Genomic DNA, 6,774 nt, shown 5'->3' with positions numbered 1-6,774 from the left:
CGGGTCGCGGGCGGCCCTTCTCGCCGTGAATCTCAGGTGGCGGGGCGGCGCGGCAGCGGTGGAGGTGGGCGACCCTTGTCCAGCCGGGCCCCTGCGGCTGGACGGCGGCGCTCGGCGCGGGAAGGCCTCCTCGGTGGCCTCTCATGGATGCAGCTCGGCGGTTCCGTGCGCCCTCCTCCTCGGCAGCGGGCGGTGGCCGGCGCTCTCTTGCGGATCTGGGCATTCGGCCTCGGGGGCTCCTCCTCCTCCTCCCCCTTCCCCCGGCCATCTGGGCTCGGTTCCCCTTGAGGCTATGGTCGCCGGCGGTTCTGAGGTGGTTGGGCTCATGGATCTTGTCCAAGACGTGACCTTTGGGGCTTCTCGGGGTGGTTCAGTGGCGGGGCGGCGGCCCTAGCGGTGGGAGTCGCGTCGGTTGTAGGCGGACTGCGCGACTCGGATGCGGGCGTGCAACCACGGCCGCTTGGGTGGCATGGTTGCAGGTGGTTGGCCGACCGGGGATGCAGCGGTAGGGTGGAGCACCGGGGTTCATCACTTACCTGTCCGTACACGGGTCGATGGTGGCGGCGTCCGCGGATGTCGTGTTCCTCCCTGTAGGCTCCGTCGTGGTGCTTTCACTCCTCCCGTCGTGTTCCGGGTGAAAACCTGATCTTTGGATCGGACGATGGCGACGGTCCGTGGTCGTGCCCTTCTTGGAGGCATCATCTTGGAACCCTCGGTCCGGCGTGGTCCGTTGCACTTCTTCCCGGACGATCTCTCATCTTGTGGTAGTCGTTGAAGTTGTGTGTCGGTGCCTGGCATTCTTGTTTCTTGCCTTGGGTTGTGTGGCGTGCGTTTGTATCGGTTACTTGGATGTAAGTGTTGGTGCTTTATTTATAAAGCGGGGGGAAACCCTTTTTCGGCAAACGATGTTGATTCATGACGAATGACATTTTCAATTATTTATATGAGTAAGGAATTAGATACTATGCACCAGATGTGAATTTCGGTTAGAATTTGTTATGAATTCTATAATGTGTGTTAGTCCATGATGAACTAGGGCCAAGTACAATGCGAAGGAGCCACATGGAGATCGCGGTTAATTGGTGAGGCATCGACTTCAGCTGGACGGAGTCATCCAGTATGTTGTATGGAGGAGATGACCATGCCGGATGGACCTGTGCCTCCGTCCTGCTACTAACGACGAGGTCGAGGCTGCACCTGGGCTGGGGCGATGAATAAGCCTGGGGAATGCTATTCTTCCGACCTTCCCCTTTGGTTGCAGGTATGCTCCTGCTGGGTTAGTCTGATTAAGAGTTAAGGCTAGAGATGGTTCCCGTAGACGATGTATGGTTGTGTTTTTTCTCATGTGATTTATACTCTCTTTTTTCACCACTGCATGGGTGATGTAATACTGTGTTTGAGGAAAATTTGCATCACTTCTCTCCAATTTTGATTTGTGGGTCTACTCCGTTAACTAACATTGATGCTACATTTCCCTCTCTTTTTTCTAATTTGGAGTGTGGTTGTCCATAACGGTGATTACTTACTGGCTCTGCACTCTGAATTTTATGTCAGAGATGAATGGCACCCGACTGACTTATGCATGCAACACATTTCTTTTAGTTGAGGAAACAACCAATGATTCTGTATGTTAGACTATGTATAGCTTCTATACCTATGTACGTATATGGTACATATTGTAACACAACCATTATATATAATGAGATAAGCCACCCCTAGAGGGTTGTGCTGGTTCCCCAAAACATATTATATTACATGGTATCACGCTAGGTTACGATCGCTTCCGCTTCTAAACCCTAATACCCGCACCGCCGCCGCCGCCTTCACCGCCGCCGCCGCGCCACCGATCGCGCCGCCGCCATGTCGAGCGCCGCCACCACCGGTTCTACTGCTGCGGGCTTCCTCCCGGCCTCTCTTGCGGCTCTGCTCAACCTCCCGCTCGATGCCGTCTCTGTTCCGGCTCCGATCGGGACAAGGAGCATCGGCTCCGTCTTCTCCACGCCGCCGGCGCCCTCGCTTGGGCGTGACCTCGTGGTCCACACCGCGGCGCCGCCGTCCGCTGCGGACTCCGCAGGCGTCGTCCCGCCGCTCCTGCCGCAAGCGGATCACACTGCCCCGCTGGCGGGGTTGGCGGCGTCCGCCCCGGCCGCGGGCCTTGCGGCGTCCGCACCGGCCGCGAGCTTTGCGGCGCCCGCCCTGGCTGCGGTCCCGCCTCCTCCCGCATCGGCTTCGGTGCCTCCGGCTGCCTCCATGGTGTTTGCACCCCAGGCAGCCTCCTCGATGGGATTGTCTTCGCCGCCGTCGTTTCACTTCGGTCATCTCATCACCATCAAGCTCTCCGCCGACAACTACATCTTCTGGCGTGCGCAGGTTCTCCCGCTCTTGGGGAGTCACTACCTGCTAGGCTACGTCGACGGATCGCTTCCCTGCCCACCCGCGCTGGTAGACAGCGTGCACGGTCCGGTCTACAATCCGGCCCATCGCGTCTGGACGGGGCAGGACCAGGCGAACCTCTCCTCCATCCAGGGGTCGCTCTCGCCGGCAGTTGCTGGCCTTGTTGTCTTCGCGAAGACGTCTCATGAGGCCTGGACCATCCTTGAGCGCACCTTTGCAGCGCAGTCCCAGGCTCGTGTCTCTGCACTCCGTCGTCAGCTTGGAGAGTGTCAGAAGCTTGACTCCACTGCCACTGAGTTCTACAACAAGGTCAAGGGCCTCGCCGACACATTGGCCTCCATTGGACAGCCCCTCACCGACTCCGAGTTCAACTCGTTTATTGTCAATGGTCTTGATGAGGAGTATGATGCCTTAGTCGAGATCATCAACGAGCGGGGCAACTCGACACCCATGCTGGCACACGAGGTTTTCTCTCGGCTCCTTCTCACTGAGCAACGGGTCGAGACTCGCCGCACCAGGGGCACTGGCTCCCTCTCGGCCAACGCCGCCACCAAGGGTGGCCGCTCTTCTTCATCACCCCGGTCTCCCTTGGGGCTGCCACCGTCGCCCGCCTCGGTCCCCCCACCTACTGCGACCTTACCGGGGGCTGGCGGTCCACGTGTGTGTCAGCTTTGTGGCCGCGATGGGCACTGGGCCTCCAAGTGTCATAAGCGCTTCCAGCGAAGCTTCCTTGGTCTTGGCAATGACGGCAAAGATACACGCAACAATGCCCGTCAGGTCGCCATGGCTGATCGTCCCGCGCCGCAGAAGCAACAGGGACACACTCAGTCCTACTCCATCAATCCACACTGGTACATGGACTCTGGGGCGACAGAGCATCTAACCAGCGAGATGGGGAAGCTTCACACTCGTGAACCCTATCATGGCTCCGACAAGATCCACACCGCCAATGGAGCAGGTATGCACATCTCTCATATTGGTCAAGCATCTCTTCTCACTAGACATGCCAATAGGAGTCTTCAGCTTCGCAATGTTCTTCGAGTTCCATCTGTGACCCGTAATCTTCTTTCAGTTCCTAAACTCACACGTGATAATAATGTGCTTTGTGAATTTCACCCTTTTGATCTTTTTATTAAGGATCGGGGCACGAGGGACATTCTTCTTAGTGGGCGGTTGTGCCAGGGCCTCTACCGTCTGGAGCATCCTGGTGTCGCTCGTGTTTTCAGTGGAGTTCGGGTCTCTCCGTCACAGTGGCATGCTCGTCTTGGTCACCCGGCCACACCTATTGTCCGTCATATTTTGCGTCGTCATGAGCTTCCTAGTTTGTCTAGTCATAAAGATGTAGCAGTGTGTGATGCTTGTCAGCAGGGGAAGAGTCATCAACTTTCTTTTTCGGAGTCCAGTCGTGAGGTGAAACATCCTTTAGAACTTGTGTTTTCAGATGTATGGGGTCCTGCTCAGACTTCTGTCAGTGGTCATAATTACTATATCAGTTTCGTTGATGCTTATAGTCGCTTTACCTGGCTTTACCTTATTAAACGCAAATCTGATGTGTTTGATATTTTTGTTCAGTTTCAAAAACATGTTGAACGTCTTCTCAAGCACAAAATTGTTCATGTCCAGTCAGACTGGGGGGGCGAGTATCGCAACCTCAACTCTTTCTTTCAGTCGCTTGGGATAGCTCATCGTTTAGCATGTCCACATACACATCAGCAGAATGGTTCAGTCGAACGTAAGCATCGTCATATTGTTGAAGCTGGTCTTACTCTTTTGGCCCATGCATCTGTTCCGTTTCGGTTTTGGAGTGATGCTTTCACCACTGCATGCTTTCTCATCAACCATACTCCTACTCGTGTTTTAAACATGAAGATTCCCATTGAGGTTCTCCTTAATGAACAACCTGATTATACCTTTCTCAAGGTATTTGGGTGTGCTTGCTGGCCGCATCTTCGTCCATATAACAAGCGCAAGCTTGAGTTTCGTTCTAAGAAGTGTGTTTTTCTTGGCTATAGCTCTCTTCATAAAGGTTACAAATGTCTTCATGTTCCCACTAATCGTGTCTATATATCTCGGGACGTCGTGTTTGATGAGCATGTTTTTCCCTTTGCCAACCTTCCTGTGTCCACTGTCGAACCACCATCCCTGCATTCATCCTCTGTTGCTTCTGACCAATTTGATGATGTTGCATACTCTCCTTTGCTGTTACCTAACCATGGTGCAGGAACCGGACGTGGAGCTCATTTGGAGCTGTTGGAGGATTCACCATCATCATCATCGTCTTCTGGTGGGCACGTCGATCGCCCTATGTTGCATGGCATCGATTCGCGTGCCCATGCATGGTCACCCGACGAGCCCGTCGCGCCGAGCATCTCCACTGCTCGGTCCGTTTCGCCAGCGGCCGCCGAGTCGCCCGCGGCTCGGCCCGTCACGCCGTCTTCGCCTGCGGCTCGGCCCGTCACGCCGTCTTCGCCCGCGGCTCGGGTCCTCACGTCGCCTTCATCAGCGGATCGGCCCGCGACACCGGCCGCGCCACGGCCCACTATGCCGAGCTCGCCATCGGCCCGGTCTGTGATGCCGGAGTCGCCAGCTGCTTCGTCTGCTCTGCCGGTTTCGCCGGTGGGTCGGCCTTCTTCGCCAACCGAGTCCGAGGCTACCGTGACTGGCTCCTCGTCACCGGCTGACTCGTCAACGTCGCCGTCCTCCAGCCCGTTGCAGGCTGCTCCGTCGACCTCGGTGGTTCCTGTGTCCCGACCACATACACGTAGTCGCAGTGCCATTTTCAAACCTAAGGAACGTAAGGATGGTACGGTTGCTTGGTTGGCTGCTTGTTTGGCTGCTGCTGTTGCGGATCCATCTTCTGAGCCTCGCTCATATCAGGCTGCCCTGCGCATTCCACATTGGCGAGAGGCTATGGAGCAGGAGTTTCATGCTCTTCTTCGTAACAAGACATGGACTCTCGTTCCTCCACCACCACGGGTAAATGTTATTGACTCAAAATGGGTATTCAAAGTGAAGAAGCATTCGGATGGATCTATTGAGCGTTACAAAGCGCGACTTATTGCTCGCGGTTTTCGGCAGCGTCATGGTCTTGACTATGAGGACACCTTCAGTCCTGTCGTCAAGCCTACCACTATTCGGCTTCTTCTCTCCATTGCTGTTTCTCGTGGTTGGTCACTTCGTCAACTTGATGTGCAGAATGCTTTTGTACATGGATTCTTGGAGGAAGAGGTTTATATGAAACAGCCGCCTGGTTTCTCTGATCCTGATCGTCCTGACTATATCTGTCGTCTTTCCAAAGCACTATATGGTTTGAAGCAAGCTCCTCGTGCCTGGCATGCCCGCCTTGCCTCTGCCCTTCGTGCTCATGGGTTTGTGCCGTCTACTGCTGACACTTCGTTATTTCTTCTACAGAAGCCAGAAGTCACTATGTATCTTTTGGTATATGTCGATGATATTATCCTTGTCAGCTCTTCTCAGTATGCTGCTGATGCTCTTGTCTGCTCTCTTGGTGCTGATTTTGCGGTCAAAGATCTTGGGAAGCTTCACTACTTTCTTGGAGTTGAGGTCACTTCTCGTGCTACTGGTCTTGTCCTTACGCAGAAGAAGTACTCCTTGGAGTTGTTACAGAGAGCTGGCATGCTGAAGTGCAAACCGACCACCACACCCATGTCGTCTACCGACAAGATAACAGCTGTTGATGGTGAGCTTTTGTCTCCTACGGATGCCACAGAGTACAGGAGCATTGTTGGTGGACTTCAATACTTGACGATCACGAGACCAGATATCTCTTATGCTGTTAACAGGGTTTGTCAGTATCTTCAGGCTCCCAGAGATACTCATTGGGCTGCTGTTAAACGCATTCTTCGTTATGTTCAGTTCACCCTGACATTTGGTATGCATATTCGGCCGACTTCCTCTCGGGTCCTTTCGGCCTTCTCTGATGCAGATTGGGCTGGTAGCCCAGATGACAGGCGATCCACGGGGGGTTATGCAGTATTCTTTGGCTCTAATTTGATCGCCTGGAGTGCTCGGAAACAGGCTACTGTGTCACGTAGCAGTACTGAAGCTGAGTACAAGGCTGTGGCTAATGCTACTGCAGAGATTATTTGGGTGCAGTCTTTGCTTCAGGAGTTGGGTTTGTCTCAACCACAGCCTCCTATTCTTTGGCGTGATAACATCGGTGCTACATACCTTTCTGCAAATCCAGTATTTCATGCCCGAATGAAACACATTGAAGTTGACTATCACTTTGTACGGGAACGTGTATCACAGAAGCAACTCCAGATCAAGTTTATCTCATCTAAGGATCAACTTGCAGACATCTTCACTAAGTCTTTACCGCTGCCACAGTTTGAGGCTTGTAGGCGCAATCTTACCCTT

This window comes from Triticum dicoccoides, chromosome 4B (genome assembly GCF_002162155.2).
Source record: "Triticum dicoccoides isolate Atlit2015 ecotype Zavitan chromosome 4B, WEW_v2.0, whole genome shotgun sequence".
NCBI lineage: Eukaryota > Viridiplantae > Streptophyta > Magnoliopsida > Poales > Poaceae > Triticum > Triticum dicoccoides.
Note: the sequence above shows the minus strand (reverse complement) of the source record.